The 25,122-nt window shown below is 37.1% G+C and overlaps 1 protein-coding gene and 1 pseudogene across 2 annotated transcripts in view; one reads left to right on the forward strand and one right to left on the reverse strand.

The window, feature by feature from the left end:
* HOMER1 (homer scaffold protein 1) overlaps positions 1-25,122 on the forward strand; it is a 132,891-nt gene that overhangs the window by 78,849 nt on the left and 28,920 nt on the right. The gene's annotated exons all lie outside the window — the stretch shown is intronic.
* On the reverse strand, positions 11,890-12,380 carry LOC309861697 (large ribosomal subunit protein eL31 pseudogene; annotated as a pseudogene). Its single transcript has one exon. The product of its transcript is annotated as a large ribosomal subunit protein eL31 pseudogene (transcript).

The following is a 25,122-nucleotide window of genomic DNA, read 5'->3' on the forward strand; positions in this document are numbered from 1 at the left end:
CAATCAGTGAACATGGGATATTTTCACATTTATTGAGCTCTTCAATTTCTTTAAATAGTGTTATTTACTTTTCAGAATGTAAGTTTTATGCTTCTTTAGTTAAATGTATTAAGTATTTTATTTTTGATGCTGTTATATGCATTGTTTGTTTGTTTGTTTCTTTCTTTCTTTCATTCTTTCTTTCTTTGAGGGAGAGTGAGCAAGAGAGCATGAGCAGGGGAAGGGAGAGGGAGAAACAAATTCTCCTGCTGAGCAGGGAGCCCAATGTGGGGCTCAGTTCCAGGACCCTTGGGATCATGACCTGAGCGGAAGGCAGAAACTTGACTGACTGAGCCATCCAGGTGTCCCAGGTTTCATAATTTTAGATAGGAAAAGTAAGGCCTAGAGATGTGCTTAAAAAAAAAAAATAGTGACAGGGAGCCTGGGTGGCTCAGTTGGTTAAGCGACTGCCTCCAGCTGGGATCATGATCCCAGGCTCCTGGGATGGAGACCCCACATCAGGCTCCCTGCTCTGTGGGGAGCCTGCCTCTCCTCCCTCTGCTTTCCACTCTCCCTGCTTGTGCGCGCTCTCTCCTCTCTCTCTGTGTCAAATAAATAAAAATATCTTTCAAAAAAATAGCGACAGTTTTATAAAAAAATTCTTCCTCTCAGTCAGTTCTTTTATCTTTTAAAATAGACAGTTGCCTTTGAAGAAGTAAAAATAAAGAAAACATATTTCTGGGGGTGCCTGGGTGGCTCAGTGGGTTAAAGCCTCTGCCTTTGGCTCAGGTCATAATCCCAGGGTCCTGGGCTGGAGCCCCGCATTGGGCTCTCTGCTCAGTGGGGAGACTGCTTCCTCCTCTCTCTCTCTGCCTGCCTCTCTGCCTACTTGTGATGTCTGTCAAATAAATAAATAAAATTTTTAAAAAATCGAAAACATATTTCTGTATTTGTCAAAGCACAGATTTCTAAAACCAAATGAGGGGAGCAAATCACTAACCAATTAGAGTACCAATGGGAAAAACCATCAAAAAACTAAGAATATAAAGAACATCTATGAAAAACCCCCAACTAATGTAAAAGACTTAGAGCTTCCCTGCTAAGAGAAAGAAAAAGACAAGAATGTCCACTCTTGTCCCTTCTATTCAGCATGGTACTGGAAGTTCTATCGTCTTTCTATCATTCGTTTCCGAAATAAGTTTTTGTCTTAATAGTCTTGCCACCCACGGGACCTCCCAGGTGCCAAGCTGTCAACTAATATTAGACATAATTTATCACATTCTGGGTTTTTTGGAGAGAGAGAGATATATCTTGGGCAGAAATGCTAAGGAAGAAAAATTACATACCTAAATAGACTCCTTTCCCTTTTCCCTACTTCTAACCAAAACAAAACAAACAAAAAAATTCTGCTTTGAACATTTTTTTCTTTTTGTGGAAAAGCTGCCTTACTTCTATAAGTTCTGATACTTGCTGAATCGATTTTTGTAAAATCCGAAAAGATCAGTTTTCCCAAATTGGATTTTTTCTTCTTCTGAGAAAAGAGTCTGTTTTCCTTGGCCGTCTGATGATTTCTGTGGCCATCTTTAAGTTTTGGAACTTAGCAGAGTCACCGTTTCCTGTGGAAGAAGAGGATCAGCAATTTGTTCTAAAAGAAAGGATGCAAATACTGCCTGACTGAGAGAGAGTAACCAACATGGAAGAAACATGACAATTGTAAATTACCCAGTCTTCACAGTTCACCTTTGAAAAGCCCAAAGAAGTAGAACTTTTGAAAAAGATAATTCACTGTTAGAATTCCTTTTTATTTCTAGATAGTGTTTTAAGGTATCTCCATGTAGCAGAAGAAAGAAATGTTTGTTCCTTCGGCAGAATGCTGTTGCACAGGCATACCTTGTTTCCCTCTTTTGTTGTGCTTCACTTTAGTGCACTTACTGGATAATGTGTTTCTTACATATTGAAAGTCTGTGACAGCCCTAATTAAACAAGTCTGTTGGCACCATTTTTCCAAGAGCATTTGCTCACTTCATGTCTCTGTCATATTTTGGTAATTCTCACAATATTTCAAACTTTTCATCATTATTATGTTTGAATTGCTGCAATCTCATCAGATTTTAACGGATGAGGAGTTGATTCTTATGGATGAGCAAAGAAAGTGATTTCTTGGGGCACCTGGGTGGCTCAGTGAATTAAAGCCTCTGCCTTCGGCTCAGGTCATGATCCCAGCATCCTGGGATTGAGCCCTGCATCAGGCTCTCTGCTCAGCAGGGAGCCTGCCTCCCCCCTCTCTCACAGCCTGCCTCTCTGCTTACTTGTGATCTCTGTTTGTCAAATAAATAAATTTAAAAAAAGAAAGAAAGAAAGAAAGTGATTTCTTGAGATGGAATCTACTTCTGGAGAAGATGCTATGAAGATTATTAAAGTGACAAAAAGTGATTTAGACTATCACATAAACTTAGATGATAAAACAGCAGCAGGGTTTGAGAGGACTGACTCCCAATTTTAAAAGAAGTTCTGTGAGGAAAATGCTATCAAATGGCATCACACGTGACAGAATTTGTTGGCAAAAGGAAGAGTCAGTCACTGCAGCAAACTTCATTGTTACCTCATTTTAAGAACTTGCCACCACCACTCCAGCCTTCAGCAGTCTGATCAGTCAGCAGTCATCAACATCAAGGCAAGACCCTCAACCAGCAAAAAGGATTACAGAAGCTGAAAGCTCCAATGATGGTTAACATTTTTTAGCAATAGAGTATTTTTAAATTGAAATACGTTCATTTTTTTAGACATAATGCTGTTGCACACTGAGCACACTACAGTATAGTGTAAACATAACTTTTATATACCCTGGGGCACCAAAAAACTAACTTGCCTCACTTGATTGTGATATCCACTTTATTATGGTGGTCTTGAACCGAACCATCAGACGTATCTCCAATGTATGCCTGGACTTTGTTCCACTTAATTTCAGAAGACTTAAAAGCCCATGAAGAAAAATTCCTATTTCTTGAGAATCAAAATAGCTATTATTCCTGATAAAAAATACTGGGAAATAACCAAATTTGCAAAGTCGTGCTGTTTATACATGACATTTCCTTTAAGACGTAATGTACCCGTTTTCCTACATGTAATCTGATACTCACATCTTGGTCCATTTGTTGTCATGTATGAGAACACCTCCCACCTCACAGGGATGTTGTGAGGCAAAATTTAAATGTTCCTAAGAAAAGTGTAGAATTAATAACTTTTGACTGTTTGTTAGTAGTTTCTATAATCATGAGATTTTGCTTATTTTTAAATTTACAAGTGCTTCTTTATAGCTATGAATGGATATTAGGTATATTCAATTGGAAGTAAGATAATGAAGTTGTAACTGATTTATCAATGAACATCTTTGTATAAATAATTTAAATGCATGAAACATTGCACTGATTTTTTTTTGCACTGATTTTTAAAATAAGGACCTTTTATATAATTACAATTAAAGAAAAAGCTAAAGTAAGTGTCTGGTTTCCCCTTTTATTTAATCGAGATTTAATTATTCACACCTCTTAGAAAAATGGTAACCCAATTCATTAAATTCTAGTGAAAATGAAAACTACAATGAAATAGATATAAATTAAAGAAAAAAAGTGAAGATCTTGAAACAAGTTTCAAGCATATAGAGATGCCCAGAATTTAGATCTTGGTAAAAGCTGAGTAAAACTCTTGTGTTACTAGTTAGAGGTGAAATTTACTAATACTTTGATTAGAATCAGGATTATTGTGGTAATAGAAATTTGATAAGCACTTGCTCCATATGACAGCATTAGGGTCTGAAAGAAAATTTGCATAAAGGAAAATGAGGTAAAATTCGTGCATAGAAAATTCTTTTTTTTTTTTTTTTTTTTGAGATTTTATATATTTGTTTGACATAGAGGGAGAGAGAGCACAAGTAGGCAAAGCGGCAGGCAGAGGGAGAGGAAGAAGCAGACTCCCCACTGAGCAGGGAGCCCAGACCCTAGAACCCTGGGGTCGAGACATGTGCCAAAGGCAGCTGCTTAATTGACTGAGCTACCCAGGCGCCCTGGAAAATTCTTGATAGCCTGCAGAATTTGATTTCATTTGTACAATTTTATTTTCATAACATGAACATAACAAAGTAATTACATAGTATTTTCTGTTTGACATAAATCAACCCAATTGGGGGGGGGGGCAGCAAATCAAGATTTATTGAGTGATAGCAAAGTGATAGTATAAAGGAACCAAGGAGGGAGGGGACCTGAAGGCGTTGCCACCACAGTTTCTAAGTCTACGGTTTTTTCTGGGCTTGTTGGTGGGCAGTTTCAAATCTGATTAACCCTCCCTGTGCCTGTCATTCAATCAGGTTTTTGTCACCTATCTATCATAGGGGAAGGGTGGAGGGCTCCTTCCAGGGCACCGTTCAACTGGCTTTTTGCAAGCAAAACTTAGGGCGCACTCATTATCAGATAATGGCTCCCAGAGTGAGGCCTTATTGCTATCAAATGTCTGCTTTTGCTTTGTTCTCACTATCATAGTATAAAAAGATGAAGTAAGTTTAGGGATTCAGGCTTATAATCTGTATTTGTTTGTTTTTTAAAGATTTTATTTATTCCTTTGACACAGATAAAGAGAGAGAGGGATCACAAGTAGGCAGCGCAGCAGGCAGAGGGAGAGGGAGAAGCAAGCAGGCTCCCTGCTAAGTAGAGAGCCTGATTTAGAAAATATTTTCTAAATTACCGTATTACTTAAATAATGTGGTAACTCATTCTATATGCTATAAAAAGGAGAATGGATATGATATATAGTTCTAGGTTAAATATGTAGGGATCAAGAAAGCATTTGACATCACAATGCTGTATTTTTATATGGCTCTCTTTTTCAAAATGGAATAGCTTTAGATGAGCCTTGCATATTTCTCTTTACTGGTCTGCCCCCTAATGTTATATGTACCACAGAGTTCATTCATGGTGTTTATTATATAACTTCAGTACAGGTGGGAACTATCAAGGGGCTTTTCTTTGGCTAACTCAATTTGTCCCTGTAATTGCTCCCTCTTTTAATAGTTTCATAATTTGTCCTCACTTAAGAGTTTTGTGCATGCATTCATATCAACATGAAAGGTATAAACTGGTTCATAGCATAATAGTGATCCATTGTGTATAGTGTATTATTCTTTATCTCATTTCGTGCTCACATGTTTGATTACTGCAGCAAGAATAATTTTTGGAAATTCTAACCTCAGAATATCGAGAAAAACCCTATGTGAACAGCATGCTAGTTTGAGGGCAATAATGAAATTATTGATAAAATATCATGGATAAGCATTTATAAAAATAGTATCTTCGGGGACACATAGGTGGCTCAGTTGGTTAAGTGACTGACTCGTGATTTCAGCTCAGGTCATGATTTCAGGGTCTTGAGATCGAGCCCCGCATCAGGCTCCACGCTCAGCGGGGTATATGCTTCAGATCTCTTTCCTTCTCCCTCTCCCCTAGCTCACATTCTCTCTCTCTACCTCTCTTTATCTCTTAAATAAATAAATCTTAAAAAAAAAAAAAAAGGCTCCTTTAAAGAGCATTCTGAACCTGGTTTCTGTTGCCCCAAGTTATTTTTTGATAAAACATTTTAGAGGAAGTGTGTGTTTTTTTTTTTTTTTCTCTAAAGCTGTCTAAAAATGTGATAGCATCTGATATGTGTACTCTTCTAAACAATCTGTCATAGAAAGGACATATTAAAGTTGGTGAACATGTGCTTCAGAAATTTGAAGAAATTTAACAGTATTAGTCATTACCTTAACAGTATTACTTTTCCGATCTTTATAATTTAGGCTATCTTGTACCAGTGCCCATTTTATTATGGAAACAGTTTAGAGATTGAATGCATCCTGAGCCTGATTTAATTCTAGAGAGTATAATTTCTAGGGAAGGAATCTAAATAATATAATGGTTTTGTGATCATTGCATTGGTCTCTAGAAGCAAAACACATTCTTACCATAATATCCATCTCACAAATAAAGGGGTGAACTTGAGTTCTCCTGGCCATGCCACCAGTAGTATTCATTTTAGGTATATTACTTCCCCTCTGTAAGTTGGTTTCCTCATCAGTGAAGTTAAAGAGGAGAGCAAGTAAAGATTTCTAAGGCCTTTCTCTTGATTGTCTAAATGATATTGCCATTAGTCAAGGAAATAAGATGTCCTCTTGTGATCTACAGTTGGGTATGAGCTTTCATACCAAGGTTATAATCATTAAAAAACATTGATAACATTACTATGCTACATAAAAGAATCTATTATGTAAGTCAAATTAACCATCCCTGTCTTTATGTAGAACACAAGGAAAAAGCAGTATGCTTTTGTGACATGTGCACACATAATTAAAATTATTTAACTTCCTTCCAGATGGCACTGCAGATTCAAATTATGTGATCGATCCATCATTTAATATTTTATAGTAGTAGATTCATTTAAAATTAGAGCACAAGCACGGGAGATAGCCATAGCCTCCTAAAGTCCTAGAATGGAATATCGCAGTGAAATACATGTTTTAACTATAATGCTGTCTAATAACAAGACTTAAGAGATTGAAATCTGTAATGATAATTAAATCTTGGAAATGGATTTTAGTAGCATTAAATCATAAACAGTAAACTGAAAGAAACTTGTTGTTTGTAGTCACTCACTTTGAAACCTACTACTTCACCTTCACTGGAGGTCAGCGATAACACTTGAGAGGAAAACCATCTTTGTTCTCTACCCATTTTTCTTTCCAAAGAGATCATCTTGTAATAGTCCATTTACTTCAGTTCAGAACTCTGAATGCGACACACTTCGGACAATTCTTAGTTCTTCTAAAGATTAGTTGGTTTGGGGCACCTGGGTGGCTCAGTGCATTAAGCCGCTGCCTTCCACTTAGGTCATGATCCCAGGGTCCTGGGATCGAGCCTGCATCTGGCTCTCTGCTCAGCAGGGAGCCTGCTTCCCTTCCTCTTTCTCTCTGCCTGCTTCTCTGCCTACTTGTGATCTCTGTCAAATAAATAAAATCTTAAAAAAAAAAAAAAAAGATTAGTTGGTTTTGTATGCATGGAAATTTATTCATTAAAGGGCCTAGGTGCATTTATATTTTTAAACTTTTGTCTTTACCATCTTGAATTTTTTAAAAAAGATTTTATTTATTTATTTGAGAGAGAGACAGTGAGAGAGAGCATGGGAGGTGAGAAAGTCAGAGGGAGAAGCAGACTCCCCATGGAGCTGGGAGCCCAATGTGGGACTTGATCCTGGGACTCCAGGATCCTGACCTGAGCTGAAGACAGTTGCTTAGCCAACTGAGCCACCCAGGCGCCTTACCATTTTGTGAATTTTTTGTCTATTTTTTATAGTTGTCTCATGAGAAGATGAATAGATATAATTTTGCCATTTTTCAGAGAACAAACTTGAGATATAAGGAGGTTAGAGAATTTTTCCAAGATCTATAGACACAAGAATTAGAATTTGACTCTAACCATTGGCTTTTCTGTCCCAGTCTTTCCCTAATCTATCTTGAAGAAATTTTTAGTCTCCATATGGAGACCAAACTTGAAAAAGATGGTAATTGACAAAATTCATTTATTATTTGGCACAAAATAGCTTATGAATCTTTGATTGTGTGGTTGAAATTCACTGATAAGTGGTAGGTCTGTAGGCATTTGATTTATTGGCAAACATACTATGTATTGAGGTTAAGTCAAATGGTCATGTTGATAGTATAGTTACTTACGTTGACAGCTCTCTTGACAGGATTCAGTGTGTGTGCTTGCTGTGTGTTGTCATAGTATTCTTGCTTATAGAGCCTTCAAGCAAGGGAAAGTATTTAGATAATCTTAGATTTGAGTAATTTGTAATTTGCCCGGTGTACAGTAATTTGTATTGTAGGTTTACTGTGTATACATACATTAGATGCTTCCTTTTCTCATTAGTCTGTTGATCGAGTGAGACAGTTAAGAATACAATTTAGGTATTTACCAAGTAGCTGCCAAGCAGTATTAATTCTGCTTAAAGCTAAGCTTTATATTTCCAGAACATTCATGGAATGAACAAACATTTTAAACCCTTGTCCTGAAAGTTCTCAGACCTGCGTATAATGATCTGACAACTTAACATCTAGAGAGCGCCCCACCACAAAAGCCATTTCTTCAGAGCAGCTAGTTGAAACTTGTAAACAGCTTCAGAAGGAATCTGCAAAATATGGTCATAGGCCCCGAATAGTTTCGAAATAGATTCTTTTACTTGAAGATAAAGAGGTTAAAAGTAGTTCTATAAACCTGTGAGTTCTAAAACCACATCCAGAGGCTGCCCCTGGAAGGCACAATTATTTTGGGGGGGTATTTCTATATGTGTGTATATATACATGTATTATCACCTGGATTAGAAATCATTTCACTGAAAGTTAAGTACGTAAGATCACCATAGGCCACACGGAGAAGCAGTCAGTGGTCAAACTAAGAAATACCAGCTGTTTCTGGCTGTTATCCACATATAGGTTCATGTTAATACTCACTTGTTCAAAATCTAAAATTTATTGAGCCTATCTGTGTGCCAGGACAAAGTGGTAAGATTGTCCTTGAAGAACTCTGTGAGGAGGAATGTGTAGCCAGTATGGTCGTGATCGGTGGGTGATCTGAAGCCATGAAGAGCCCCATCTCTCTCCACGGCTACTAAAATACTCTGATAGCAGATCTCAGTGTGCTTTACTCTATTTTGTCATTTGACTGTCAGGCACTGTAGATAAATCATTAAACAAGAAAAAAGTCTCAGTTCTCATGGAATTTAAACTTCAGTATGGGAGTAAGAAAAATAATTACATAAATAACTGCATAATTACTGGTATGAAAAGTATCATGAAAGAAAAGATTAAAGGGAGAGGGTGAAGGCAGGTGGTGGTATGGTTGGATCAGAAGAAGGGGCCTCCTGGAGGAGACACATCACTTACCCTTCCAAGGAAGAGAAGGTGGCCTAGGAAAGAGAGGAACGAGCACGCTGGCAGAGGGAGGGCCATCTGCTTTGGGCTTCAATCACTGAGAGGTGTGTTTAGTGGTCTCCTCTGAGGTCATGGTAATGACAGTGGAAAGAAATGGTAGAGAAAGACAGGGCTGGAAGAAATGAGAATATTGTTTACTTTGTACCTTTAAGAGCAAAGGATAGAAAGAAATCAAGGTGATTGTAGTCCACTAACTTGTAAGCCTTTTGTGAACAATAGCTATGCTTATTCATTCTTGATGTTGTCTGATAGGGTGCTTGACGCATAGATGTGCAGTGAACATTTATTGGATCTGGTGACTGATAAATGGTTGCTTATATATTAGATTTTTTTTTCTATAGTTAAGGTAGAAATTCCTTTGAGGATAAGAAAAATGTCATATACATCTATACTTCTCAACATACTAGACCCATAAAAGGCAGTAAATACTGTTGATTTATCACTTTTTGCTTGAATTCTTTTTTTTTAAAGTGTTCTCCTTGATTTTTTTTTTTTAAAGATTTTATTTATTTATTTGACAGACAGAGATCACAAGTAGGCAGAGGCAGGCAGAGAGAGAGGGGAAGCAGGCTCCCAGTTGAGCAGAGAGCCGGATGCGGGACTCGATCCCAGGACCCCGGGATCATGACCTGGGCCAAAGGCAGAGGCTTTAACCCACTGAGCCACCCAGGCACCCCTTTGCTTGAATTCTTCAGAAATTATACAAACTGATAGCCTCTTTAGTTATCCAATAATGATTAAAATGCTAGCATTACGTGACTAAATAAATTAGAAATGCAAGTCTTACTGTGTTGATAGAAAATAGATTAATACTTCTTTTATTATTTTATCTTTCTTCTCCAAATAGTACACAAGAGGCAAAATATATTAATTTTATAAACTTTGTTTTATGGTTCTCAGTCGCCAAACATTTTAAAGAAGAAGTGCTTGTGACTGTGTTGTAAATCCAGAATATCATTTAGCACTGTTAAGATCAAATATAAGTATAGTGCTAAATGGTTTTATTAGTATATAGAATCTAAAGTTTTTCTTCCTTCTTAAATTTATTTGATCACTTTTCCAAAAATGCACCTGAAAGAGTTAATGATACTCTCAGAAGATCACCATTTTTAGGTTGCTTGTATAGTTCCCACAAGTCTTGTCACTGTAATAGAATTTTTGAAAAAACTCCACATAGAAACTAATTTTCCAGATCAGTAATCACAGAGTATCTCCAGAGTATTTTTTTTCTGGTTTTGAGACATAATTTAGTACAACATTGTATAAGTTTAAGGTATGCAGTGTGTTGACTTGATACACATATTACAGCGTGATCACCATGATAGCATTAGCTAACTTAACCTGTGTCATGTCCCATTATTACCATTTCTTTTTCAAGGTGAGAATATTTAAGATGTACTCTCTTAAGCAACTTCCAAGTGTAGAATACATTATTATTAACTATAATTACTATGCTAAACACGAGATCCACAGAACTTATCTAATTGACTGGAAGTTTATACTCATTGACCAACATCTCAATCCCTTTCCCCCAGCCTCTGATAACCACAGTTCTAGTCTGTTCCTATGCTTTTTTTAAGATTTTACTTACAAATGGTATCATAGATTATTTGTCTTTCTCTGTCTGACTTAATTCACTTATCAAAACACGTTCCGTATTCATACATGTTATTGCAGGCAGAATTTCCTTCTTTCCCATGGCTGAATAATATTTGTATATATACTATGTCTTTGTCCATTCATCCACTGATAGACACTTAGGTTGTGAGAAAAAAATCACCAGTCATTACAAGCTCATAAATTGAGGTGGTTACATAAGGGGTTCACAAATATGGCAACATAATGTATATGATAAAAACTTCTCTCAAGCTTGGCATATGTGGTTGTTTGAGGTAGTTTTCTGAAAGCTGTTAATCAACCAAGTAAACCTTGGAAGCGTATTTTAGTACTAAGAGCCTAGTTTTAGTAGAATGTGCATTCATTTGTAGACAACAGCTTAGGTATTAAGAGAAGGGTGTAAAGTGGTTCCACAGATATTCACATTTATATATGTAATAAAATTACTTACTTTTCATGGAAATATAAGCAAAACATGATATCTTCCATCTCCATAATATAAAGTCTTTTATTTTGAGTATTTTCTGACACGGGTATCTATTATAATCATACCCTCAAAAAGAAATATAGAGATGCTGCTTTATTCTATCCTTATTTATAACTATTCTTTATTTCAAAATGTGTTTTGTTTTGCACACTGTGCTATGATGTTGAAGGCCTTTGCAGCAACAACTGAAATCTTTTTACTTTTAATTAACATATAATGCATTATTTGTTTCTGGGGTACAGGTCTTTGAATCATCAGGCTCACACATTTCACAGTGCTCACCGTAATATATACCCTCCCCGATGTCCATAACCCAACCACCCTATCCCTCCCACCCCCAGAAGCCCTCAGTTTGTTTCCTGAGATTGAGTTCCTTATGGTTTATCTCCCTCCCCTGTACCATCTTGTTTCATTTTTTTCCCTCCATACCCCGCCACAACCCCCCCGGCCGTGCCCCTCGAATTCCTCATATAAGAGAGGTCATATGATAATTGTATTTCTCTGATTAACTTATGAAATGTGTTTAATTCCATACTTTACCAGACTATCCAAGGATATGAAACCAACTTTGACATTCTCTTTTCTGATTAGTATAATCTGATTATCACTGATTTTTATTAATTCATATTCTAAGCTGTTGAAAAGTAGTCACTTAGTTTTTGTGATCTCTGCATAGCATTCTCAACACCTTTATATATGACCATATATAGGCAATTACAGATTATTTATAAGGTAATACAGCAGAGGAAGGCGCATGTGAAAAAAGACTGTATAGTTCAGTTGGAAAATCTTAAGACAGAATCTTTTTTTTTTTTTTTTTTGCAGTTTTATACCTTTATTTGACAATCAGCGATTAGTTTTCATCCACATTAACTGTCTGTAGATTTTTGAAAGTGGTGACAGGTACATAGGTGACCAGTGTGTAGAGCTTGTTTGGAGAATCTTCATCCTCGTTACGTTTTCTGGACAACCGCACACGGATGCGGTACGGAACGTTCCTTATTCCTTTGGCCCAGACAGCTTTGTTGAGCCTTGTGTCAATGCGCACATCTGGAGTTCCCATCTCCTTCATGGCAAATTTCCGGATCTCTTTGAGTGCCCGAGGGGCACGCTTCTTGAAACCCATTCCATGGATGCGCTTGTGAATGTTGATGGTGTATTCTCTGGTCACTACCTCGTTGATGGCAGAACGGCCCTTCTTCTCGCCACCCTTCTTCGCGGGAGCCATTCTGCCGGGCCCGGGTTGGAAAGGAAGAGTTAAGACAGAATCTTAATTCAAGTCCTAGCTCTATTGCTGTTACATGGAAAACAGAAAGTCCCCATGTGTTAGAGTATTTGGATTTAATGGTCTGGGTTATTTAATTCAGTTGCTTAAGCTTGAAACCCAAGTCAGTGATCTTGAATCATATGTGATGGCTTCACACAGAGAAAACTTTCAAAGTCACAGATTATGAAAGAGGATATTAGATCAAGGGGAACTGAGTTTACAGAATGGATATGCTCAAGTCCGTGACTGTTACTAGAAAAACAGCACAAAGCAAATATCCTGCTGACAGAGATTTCAGTTGTATCATCTTCTTATAGCTCAAGTGGTGACTCTTGCTGACATAATCTGGAGCTGAAGTACAGCCAATCTTTATCACCGTGGCCAGTAACGTTAGTCCTCAGAGTTATAATACATTTTCGCTTCCATGCAAACTAATCAAGCAGGCTTCAGTGGGAAAACCATTGAGAACGGCCAGTCAGTAGTGGATTAGCTCTTCTTAATTCTGAGCTATTGTTACATACTCAGATACCTATCACTGTCTAACTCTCCTTAAAGTTCATTTGCATAATACTTTTGATCAGGCCCTTTTACAAATTATTTACATAGCTCATGTATGCATTAACTAGATAAAGTTGGGGAATGATGACTGGCCTCATCTAACACAATAATGGTTGCAAGTAAAATTTTACTCATGCTATTACTCAGACATTTAAGTAATTTGTAGTTATTTCTTCTGATGCTGGCCTTCGCTTTTAAAAACAATCAAACTGAAATCCAAAAGGTCTCTGATTTTGAGTATCAGATATTGAATGGTCAATTAAATTGTTGATCACATCTGGTTTTTTAAAGAATGAAATGTTTTTATGACAGGGAATTGGAAAAGAGAGATTTCCTTGTAAAATTATTTACATATTTCTACCCAGTTTTATCTTTGGCAGGATCTCTGTGAATAACATCTTATTTATTCTGTCAATACTGGAAGTTATTTCTATTATTTTATTTATAATATTTTCCCCAACAATACTAAATATTATGCTAAACAGTTTTTTGGATGGATTTTCCATAAATGACCCACTTTGCGAGGAAACAGATATCTTAGAAATCAAATTATGGATGGACAGATAAAAATATTCTTTTCTGTCTTGAATAAAGTATAATGATTATAATGCTATTACCCTGTAAATAAAAGGACAGGCTTAAAAATCATTGATTGTACCCTTTGCAAAAGGTAGATATATATTCATAAGAGATGAGAGAATCATAATTCTTTACTTAGTATGTAAGGCTGTTTCCCTGAAGACATCTCCCCAGGAGGATAATCTAACACCGTGCTCTGAATAAATTTCCAAAGAAAGTTTTTAGTGACTGATAGTTTTTATAAAAGGTAAACCAATGCAAATATTAACTTATATCAAAGTTGTACGTGCAAAATTCAGTGTCACCTTGAGTCAATTCTTTTCTCACGTGAAAACTAGCAGTAGGCCCACTACATAGTTCTTTCTCCCTTATATCCAGCACCCAATCCTCAATTCACACATGCAAAGAAAGAATTATTTACATTAAAATATTTAAAATGCCTGTAAAGTACTTCAAGCCTTTCACAAATCTCTTTGAGGAAGGAGTTGGTGTCCACATCTCCTGCCTTAAATCTTTAAAGGGAAACCCTTCAGAGGTTTTAGAATATTGTGGGTAGGAACTTGCAGCAAGAGTGAAAAGCGACCATAATTTTGGGACCACTTGTGGCCCCTCACCTTGTGTCTTCACCCCTTGGTCACAGCTCCCTTAAGGCACATGGCAGGAACCGCAGAAGTCACTATGTCAGGTGGGCAACAAAGATGTCATGGTGTTTCTGGCGTTTCTGACGAGTGCAACTGTAGCGTGTGGATATGCCGCTGTTTTGCTGGGGGTACGGTTATGGGAACCAGGGGATTTCTAAGGGCCTCGTTTTAGTAGGTTTATAAATGCCACCGTTTTAGTGAATAAAAAATGGGATAGGGCTAGACTTCATGTGCGCTCTAAAATCAAATGGGAAATTTGTGCTGACGTACAGAATGTTTTATGAGGTAAAGCTAATGTAGTTCAGATTCAGATTTCATCTTCCCTTCTCTCCTCACATAATCAGAAATCAACCTTACCACTTCATGAGAATCATTTCTGTGTGTTTTCTCCCTCCTCCATTAACTCGATAAATTTATTCTGAGCTCTACATCAAAGGTTTAAACTTATTATAAATAATACATCTGTAGTACCTAAGGATGATGACAAAAGTCATTGAGTATGTGCCTGATGTGGTTTTGATTTAAATTATACCTGTTTATTTACATCACTAGTCAAAAACATCTGCCTTAAAATATTTAACATTAAATCTTGTAGCTTTTTTATAGCTCACTGAAGAATCTTTCAGGATTCCTTATTGCCTGTACATATACAGAAATACTTGAGTGACTGTTACATGCTTTCTTTAAGGGTACTTTTTTTTTCTTAAGATTTTATTTATGATAGAGATAACGAGAGAGGGAACACAAGCAGGGGGAGCAGCAGAGGGAGAAGCGGGCTCCCCACTGAGCAGCGAGCCGAATGTGGGGCTCGATCCTGGGACCCTGGGATCATGACCTGACCCAAAAGCAGACACTTAATGACTGAGCTACCCAGGTGCCCTCTTTAAAGATGCTTTTATACAGGCTGTGTATTCCTCAGAATCACCTGATGAGGAGAGTTAGTATTAAACATAATTTTAAAGATGAGGAAACTGAGGCCAAAAGAGTTTGGATAATGTATGTAAGGTCCTAACAAGTAGTTGGAGCCACCATTTCAACCAAGTCAACAAACTACCTAGCTTGTGCTTTTTTGTTTTTGATTGAGATAGAATTGATGTGTCACATTCTATTAGTTGTAGATGTACCTGAGCCTATATTTTAACCTCTCTTTCACAGTTGGTTTTTAATATATGCATTTAATGAAATTCTTTATTTCTATTCAAAGCAATTTCTATTTAAAGACTGATAAAGGCATGGTTATACATTTTAAAGTAATTTTAAAGATTAATTTAATAACTCCCTCAGAAAAGTCACTGTTTTTTTTTTTACCAGAGCTAAGTAAAATTTTATCTGATTTCAGATGCCTTTGATGATAAGACATACCATTATTTTATATACTACCAGCAAAAAACATTGTAGGGGCGCCTGGGTGGCTCAGTGGGTTAAAGCCTCTGCCTTCGGCTCAGGTCATGATCTCAGGGTCCTGGGATCGAGCCCCGCATCGAGCTCTCTTCTTAGTGGGGAGCCTGCTTCCTCCTCTCTCTCTGCCTGCCTCTCTGCCTACTTGTGATCTGTCTGTCAAATAAATAAATAAAATCTTAAAAAAAAATTGTAAATTAAACTGACTATAACAGCTCTTTCAGACTTATTTAAGCACAGCTATCAATATATCTATAACACTTTTATAGTTAGTATATCTAGAATAAGTGTCTTAGGGTATTCCTATGCTTTCATCACATTCAGAGTCCAACTCTTCTGATTCACTTTTTGACTACATGTCCACATTTTTCAGCCCAGTGTTCTCCTTTGGGGCTATTATAACATTGGAGATAAAGTGTTTCTTTAAAAACTCTGTCACTCTAGTGTCTGAAATTTTTTTCTAAGCCAGTGTTTATTAGAAGCTTTAATATATAGGCTCCTTTTCAGTTCTAAATACCATGCTTTCCAGAGTAAGATTTCCAGTTCTTTACAGGGACTGTTTTTAAAACTTAATCAGCAAACATCTTCGTCTCTTCATCCGTAGCCATCGGTTTCTGTATTGCGTGTTAACCTGGCATGCCAGGTTATGTGCGAAGACGATGGATTGTAAGTCAGGAAGGAATCTGAGCTGGAAAGTAAAATTTGGGGGTTATCCAGGCGTACATTGACAGCAAGGGTCAGAAAAGGTGCATTTTGAAGCAAGTGCTGATAGAACTATAAGATCAGAACAGTGGGAACATCCAATAAGAGGACCCCAAGGATAAGGAAACTAGTGAGTTGTCAAAAATCACAGTAAGTTTTGAGGGAAACCTTGTTAATCGCTTAGGCACGTTGAGGTTTTTGGCTATATCTCATGGAATAATCCTTTGGTATTTTTATATATATATATTATTATTATTACATTATATATAATTATTAGTTTATTTGCCTGGCAGAATGTTGAAGTCTTTTTCACAACAAATAATGTTTATAAGCAATGCAGAGTTACCCCATTTTCTTTTAAGGGATGTTTCCTTCCTTTAATGGGGTAACTTACATTATATTAAGAAATGCAAATTTAGACCCTGAATTGTTGAAGAAAGCATTAGTTTCTTGTCTTTCTTTCTTTCTTTCTTTCTCTCTTTCTTTTTTTTTGAAAGCATTAGTTTCTAAGTGGAATTAGCTTGGGGCCAATAGGCTGACAAAGGAGCATCTAATTCAGAAAGTGGCGCAAGTGTAAGTTGAAGTCCCTGTTGATGGTTTCTGCGCTCACAGGTGTCCAGGAAGAGTAAGGAGACAAACCATCAGGCTGTCCTTAGACAGGGTGATGTTGGGAGTGCTTGAGTCCCTCTCTTACTTTCATAGTGAGGGACTGACCTCACAACCAATACTAAAAATCATGTCCAGAAGTAAACCTGTTGCAGCCTATTTTTAAATCCCCTTTTAAAAGCTTATCAGGATATATTTTTTTTTACAGTTCTACATAACTTGCATGCATGGGGCTGCCATTCTAGAGACTGATGGTGGATCTGGGCCCCGGAGGTATGGCGGGGAGACAGCTTTTTAAATTCTGTAACTGACCATTTACATAGACGATTCACTTCATAAGTTAAACAATTTAACTTAAAGTTTAAGTTAAATAAGTTAAATAAACATGAGCAATCCATGTATTAGACTCTAATTTTGTTAGATTGTCTATCGTTAGTACTTTTACTTCTAGACTGTATATAACTAATTTAATGAAGTTTACTACTTTTTTGTAGGACTTTGATGTTAGTTAAAGGAAACCTGTAAAATTCCAGTTAAAAGAACCTTGACATGATGTCTTGGGAGCGTTTGGAACTCCCTCATCTGACTTGGAGGTCTGAAGCCAACAGGAAACCGGCTGGTCCTTTCTGAAGGGAAACTTGACCAGTCACAAGAATAAAGAATTATTTTCCTCTTATTCCAGCAAACAGACATGAGATCATAGTGGTATTTCAATATCTCTTCTGACTCACTCGTGTTTCTAGCTAAACAAAATAGTGGTTTCTTTGTGAACAATTTACGTAATATGAAACTACCAAAACTGTACCTGTAAAAAAGGACCAAATTAGCAGCCAAAGTTAGAACCCTAACATTTTTTTTAAACAAGTATTCCTAAACTGTAAGATGCTAAATTAAAGCATTGGTATCAGCATTAATCCCATGGTATTCATTATTGCTAAAGATCAGTCTAATGGGGAAGGAATGGACTATCTTCAAATTGTAAGAAGAGAACACTGTTTTTTCAAAATTGCAAAAGTATGCAAAGTATGTAAAATTATATATGAGGGCTGACCATATCTGAGATAACCAAGATAGCTCACAAGTAAAACTCCCTTCAGGATACCTTTGGAATTCATTGTAAGCTGAAATTGTGTAGGGTATTCTAATATACTAGATGGTGAGGGGAATATACCAAAAAAGCTATAAAGAGAAAACAGGGCAGATTGACAAAAATCAAACACATTTTATTTCCTAACTTGTATTTCATACTATGTTCTAGGTTATTAAAGGAGAAGTTCATAAAGTAGCAGAAGCAAGAATGTTCTAAAAGATTCAGATTTACCAACAAAGTTAAAATTTTGGTTGATACTGTTATACAGCCTTAAAACCGTATTTATTTACTTTGGAATAAAGTTTAAGAAAATACAGGAACACAAAAACAGCATTGAACTGTTCTCTCCTGTAATACCTACTTCAAGATTGGATTATTGAGCCTCAAATTGTTATGGTTTATTGTCCTTTTGTGCAATATGCAGAAATGTATTTGGCATGATCATTTTCTTCAGCATTTACCTTTTTGTTTAAATGCAATCAGTAGGACTTTGGGGCTATGTAGAGTAAAGAAGAAAAAGGTTAATGGGAGTCCTTTCGACAGCTTCTCTGTGGCTAGATCTCATTACTGACGTACTAGAAACTCAAGACATGTTTAGGGAAATGAAGTAGACAAGTTTATAGTATACTGAGACATGATACCTTCACCTTTTTCTATCCTGTTGCAGAGGCATCGTTTCAATGTCTTCCTGCACAAAACCAATTTTTTAAAAAGATTTTTTAAAATCTATTTGACAGAGATCACAAGTAGGCAGAGAGGCAGGCAGAGAGAGAGAGAGGGAAGCAGGCTCCCTGCTGAGCAGAAAGCCCTATGCAGGACTTGATCCCAGGACTCTGAATCATGACCTGAGCCGAAGGCAGAGGCCTAACCAACTGAGCCACCCAGACGCCCACAAAACCAATTTTTTAAAAAGGTTTTTATTTATTTATTTGACAGAGCAAGGGAACCCAAGCAGGGGGAGAAGCAGGTAGAGGTAGAGGGAGAAGCAGGCTTCCAACTGAGCTGGGAGCCTGATGCGGGTCTTGATCCCAGGACCCTGAGATCATGACCTGAGCCGAAGGCTCCTGAGCCACCCAGGAGCCCCCAAAACAAATTTTTAATTACGCCTTGTCTATGGCCCATTCCTTTCCTATGTGAATCCCTGCCTCTACAATCCTGCTTCTCCTGTCTACTTCTTATCACCGTCTACCAATGCCCACTAACCTCCTTCCTTTTTAATTTTGACTCTCTTATTATGTGTTTCCTGCCCACCCAGTCTCTTCCCATGCCAACAAATACAGGCATGAATGGAGCAACTTAGAGACTACTCTACCAGTTGAAGAAGACCTTTCCAGCTCTTGAAGTTTATAATCCTACAGTCACAGAAAGTGTATTTAAGAGTGTTTAGAAAGCCGTTTTTTTTCCTTTTGGTAATGTGGTAATTTTTTAAATTGAAGTATAATTTATAAATATGGTAGAATTCACTTTTCTTTTTTACTAACATATATTATTTATTTCAGGGGTACATGTCTGTGACTCATCATTCTTACATGAGTCACAGCACTCAGAGCTCATTCCTTCCACAATGTCCATCACCTGGCCACCCTATCCCTCTCACCCCTCTCCCATCCAGCAACCCTCACTTTGTTTCCTGAGATTAAGAGTCTCTTCTAGTTTGTCTCCCTCTCTGGTTTCATCTTATATCATTTTTTTCCCCTCTCTTCCCCTATGATCCTCTGTTTTGTTTCTCAAGTTCCTCGTTTCGGTAAGATAATAGGATAATTGTCTTTCTCTGATTGACTTATTAGCATAATACCCTCTAGTTCCATCCATGTCATTGCAGATGGTTTGATTTCATTTTTTGATGGCTGCATAATATTCCATTGTGTATATATACTACCTCTTCTTTATCCATTCATCTGCTGGTGGACATGTGGGCTTTTGCCATCATTTGGCTATTGTGCACATTGCTGCTCTAAACATTGGGGTGCCTGTGCCCCTTTGGATCACTACATTTGAATTTTGGGGATAAACACCCAGTAGTGCAATTGCTGGGTCATAGGATAACTCTGTTTTCAACTTTTTGAGCAACCTCCATACTGTTTTCCAGAGCGACTGCACCAGCTTGCATTCCCATCAGCAGTGTAGGAGGGTTCCCCTTTCTACACATTCTCACCAACATCTGTTGTTTCCTGACTTGTTAAAACCTCTCATTGAGGTTTTGATTTGTATTTCCCTGATGCCAAGTAACATTGAACACTTTTTCATTTGCCTGTTGGCCATCTGGATGTCTTCTTTGCAGAAATCTCTGTTCATGTCTTCTGCCCATTTCTTGATTGGATTCCTTGTTCTTTGGGTGTTGAGTTTGGTAAGTTCTTTATAGATTTGGAATCCTAGCCCTTTATCTGATAGGTCATTTGCAAATATCTTCTCCCATTCTGTCAGTTATCTTTTGGTTTTGTCAACTGTTTTCTTTGCTGTGCAAAAGCTTTTTATCTTGATGAAGTCCCACTAGTTCATTTTTGCCCTTGCTTCCCTTGCGATTGGTGATGTGTCTAGGTCGAAGAGGTTGCTATTTGTATTCTCCTCTAGGATTTGGATGGATTCCTGTCTCACATTGAGGTCTTTCACCCATTTTCAGTCTATTTTTGTGTATGGTATAAGGAAATGGTCCAGGTTCATTTTTCTGCATGTGACTGTCCAGTCCTCCCTACATCATTTGTTGAAGAGACTATCTTTTTTCCATTGAACCTATTTCCTCCTTTGTTGAAGATTAGTTGACCATAGAGTTGAGGGTCCATTTCTGGTTTTTCTGTTCTGTTCCATTGATCTATATGTCTGTTTTTATGACAGTACCATTCTATCTTGATGATAGCTACTTTGTAATAGAGCTTTAAGTCCAGAATTGTGATGCTACCAGTTTTGGTTTTCTTTTTCAACACTCCTCTGGCTATTTGGGGTCTTTTCTGGTTCCATACAAATTTTAGGAGTATTTGTTCCATTTTTTTTAAAAACAGTTGATGGTATTTTGATAGAGATGGTATTGAATGTGTGGATTGCTCTAGGTAGCATGGACATTTTAACATTTGTTCTTCCAATCTATGAGCATGGAACGTTCCCATTTCTTTGTGTCTTCCTCAGTTTCTTTCACTGAGTGATCTATATAGTTTTCGGAGTACAGATTCTTTGCCTCTTTGGTTAGGTTTATCCCTAGGTATCTTATGGTTTGGGGTACAATTGTAAATGAGATCAATGCTTTAGTTTCTCTTTCTTTTATCTCATTGTTTGTGTATAGAAATGTAACTGATTTCTGTGCATTGATTTTATATCCTTCCACTTTGCTCAATTCCTGTTTGATTTCTAGCAATTTTGGAGTGGAGTCTAATGGTTTTTCCACATAGAATTTCATGTCATCTGTAGAGAGAGTTTGACTTCTTTGCCTATTCAGATGCCTATGTGTGTTTTTTGTGTCCTGCAACTTTGGGCAACTCATTTGTTAGTTCTAATAGCCTTTTTGTGAAATCTTTAGGGTACTCAACATATAAATCATGTCACCTACAAACAGATATTTTTACTTCTTCCTTTTTAATTTAGACATCTTCTATTCATTTTTATGCCTACTGGTGCTGGCTAGGACTTTTAGTACCAATTTGAATTTGGAGTGGTGACAGTGAGCATCCTTGTCTTGTTTCTGATCTTCGAGGAAAAGATTTCAGTCTTTGATATTTGAGTCTGACATTAGCTGTGCACTTTTCATATATGGCCTTTATTACATTGAAGTTGTTTCCTTCTATTCCTCATTTATTGAGTGTTTTTTCTTTAATAAAAAGTGTATTGAGTTTTGTCAAATGTGTTTCCTACATCATTTGAGATGATCGTGCGTTTTTTTTCTTTTCTGTTAATGTGGTGCATTTCACTGATTTATTTTTAAAGACTTATTTATTTGACAGACAGACAGCAAGAGAGGGAACATAGGCAGGGAGAGTAGAGAGGAAGAAGCAGCTTCCTGCTGAATAGGGAGCCTGATCCAGGGCTCAATCCCAAGATCCTGTGATCATGACCTGAGCCGAAGGCAGACACTTAATGACTGAGCCACCCAGGCACCCCTATTACACTGATTTTTTAAAAGATTTGTATTTATTTATATATTTCAGAGAGAGAAAGAGAGTGAGTGCAAGCATGAGCAAGGAGAGGGGCAGAGGGAAAAGCAGACAACTTGCTGAGCAGGGACACCCCCACCCCCTGCCCCATATAGAACTCAATCCCAGGACCCTGGGATCATGACCTGAGCTGAAGGCAGGCACTTAATCAGCTGACCCATGTAGGTGCCCCTACATTGATTTTTATATGTTGAACCTTCCTTGCATTCTAGAATCTCTTCATTGTTTTTTTAATGGTGTCTTTCAAAGAGAAGTTTCTAATTGTTATGAAATCCTTTTATTTTTTCATGGATCCTGCTTTTGGTGTTTTATCTAAGAAACCTTTTCCTAAACCATGGTGAAAAGATTGTCTCCTGTGGTTTCTTCTAGGAGTTTTATATTTTATAACAGTTTTAAGTTTTCAGTTAAATTTTATATGGGATTATGAGACATAACTCAAGATTCTGTGTGTGTGTGTTTATCTAGTTCATTTAGCATCATTTGTTTAAAAGGCTATTCTTTTTCCTTTGAATTGCCTTTAGATTTTTTTAATCTTCAATTCAATCATTTCCAGATATTTTCATTTCTTTGTGAAGATCCCACTTTCTGTCTGGCATAATACAAGAACTTCCTTTCATATATTTCCTGTAATATCTAATGGTAATGAATTCCCCAGCTTCTCTTTGTCTGAAAAACTCATTATTTCGATTTCATTTAGAAACGTCTTATCACTGTGTGTAAAATTCTGGGTTGAGAATTATTTTCTTTTGGCACTATCACATTGTTGCCTTCTGGACTGCATAGTTTGATGAGAAACTACTGTAACTGTCATTTTGTTCCTTTATATGTAATATGTTTTGGGGCCTTTTGGATTTGTCATTAAATGACCTTTATTTATTTATTTTTTAATTCTCATGCATTGCACCTTCAATTATTTCTTCTGTTATCTTTTTTTTTCTTTTCTCTTTCTAGGATGCCAATTAGACATTTGTTAGACAGTTTGGTATCCACTCTCCTCCCCTACCCACCCTGCCCCCCCGCATGTCTTAGATACTGTGTTTCTTTTTTCTTTTTTTTCTCTTTGTGTTCCAGTTCGGCTAACTTTAAGATTTATTTATTAGAGAGTGCTGGAGTGGGGGGCAGAGGGAGAGGGAGAAACAGACTCCCCACTGAGCAGGATGTCTCACTTGGGGTTCAGCCCTAGCATCCCAGGAACATGACCTAAGCCAAAGGCGGGTGCTTAACTGACTAAGCCACCCCGGTGTCCCCAGTTTGGCTAATTTCAATTGGCCAAATGAACTGATTTCTAAATTACACCAAAACAAGACATTCTGATTAGGAATACTAACCTTTTCCTGAACAGGTCCTTTGTGGATTCTCCAAGTTCCAGATCTGTGTTTTATATATGAAATCTCTTGTTATTTTGTATGCATGATAGATTGATTTAGAATGGAAATCTAAAGAGTAGAATCCATAGACTGTACTAATCAAGGCCAGTGGAAATCCTGTCCCAAATGTAAGATTCAAAATACTTACATTTAAACTTATATTAAAAACTTAATTAAAATTTAATAGTTAAAACATTTACTATTCATTATGTTAATTAATTTAACCTTAGGTTGGTTTTGTAATTACTTCATAAAGAATGCATTTTACTTTAATGAATACCTTCCCCCCTACCCCCCATTTAGGTTGTCATGTGTTAGCTAAACCTGCATAGATTGGCAAACACTGAGCTGTGCTCAAAGTGGAAGGATAGGTGGTATAGCTAGAAAATACTTGTTGGAGAAGACCTGAATCTGTGAAAGAGAAGAATGTATTCTTGAAGTTTGATGCTGAATATAGAAAATTTAGAGCATAAATTCATAGTGAAAGTCTGATTGGGAGGAAGAAACCCTCTCAGGCAAGCCAGCTTGACGAGAACAGGAGATGTAACCCATGTGTCTCAATCCAAGAAGATTAGGCAGATTGATACCACCAAACAATTAAAACAGTTCTCCATGGATGTTGTTTGGGTGTCCCCAGAACTTAACTCAATTCTTCAACTACCTGGAGGTAGTGTTACACTTCACAAGGTAAGGGCGCAGACCCACAATACTGCTTCCTCTTCAGATGTCAATCTCAAGTCCAGGTTGTTTCTGATATATTGGCTATAAATTAGAGGTTCCCACAAGTTGTTGGATTAAGTTGCTAGAGTGGCTCACAGAACTGAGGAAACTGGTTTTACTTACTAGATGATCAGTTTATTGTAAAGGATATGAATGAAGAGCCGGGTGAAATGATGCATAAGACAAGATCATGAAAGCAGGAGCTTTTTCTGTGGAGTTTGGGGTCTAGCACATGGATGTTTTTGGGTCACCAACATCCTTGAAAGCTCTCAGAAACCCATTCTTTTGGGGTTTTATGGAGGCTTCATTGCTCAGATATGATTGATAAACTCAATGGCCCTTGGTGACTGACTTCTAGCCCCTCTCCCCTCCCTGGAGACCAGGATGTGGGACTGAAAGTTTCAACTCATTAGTCAAAGTTGGTTTTCCTGGAAAGCAGCCCCCACATCTTTAGAAGGGTTCTAAAAATGACCTCATTAACATAAACTCAGTTGTAGTTGAAAGGAGCTTCTTTTGAATAGCGAGATCTCCATTTCCCCTTTATGACTCTAGAGGGATTTCTGAAACTGAGGACAAAAGATCAAATGTAACAAAAGATGCCCCCAGGAGTTTGATATTTGCATATATCAAGTGTTTAAATTAGTTCAATAAGATTTTAGTTGTCAGATTGAAGGGTCTCCTTAAATAAAACTCCTCTATAGGGAAAAAAAAAGTGGTAGGTGGTTTTAAAAAATATGTAATTAAGTCAGAACAGGTGCATGCTTTGCTCAGAAAAACCGAATTTGGAAAATTATTCCACAAAAGACAGAATAGAAAGGAATTTTCTTTTCAAGGATAGAAGTGGGTTATAAATTAATGGCTTAGCTTATTGTTTGATTTTTGTCCTTTCATGTTTAGATGAAATTTTCTCACTTAGTAAACTTTAGAAAAATTTTAAAACTTTTTATTTGTAACTAATT

This window comes from Mustela nivalis, assembly GCF_964662115.1.
Source record: "Mustela nivalis genome assembly, chromosome: 3".
In the NCBI taxonomy this organism is placed as follows: domain Eukaryota; kingdom Metazoa; phylum Chordata; class Mammalia; order Carnivora; family Mustelidae; genus Mustela; species Mustela nivalis.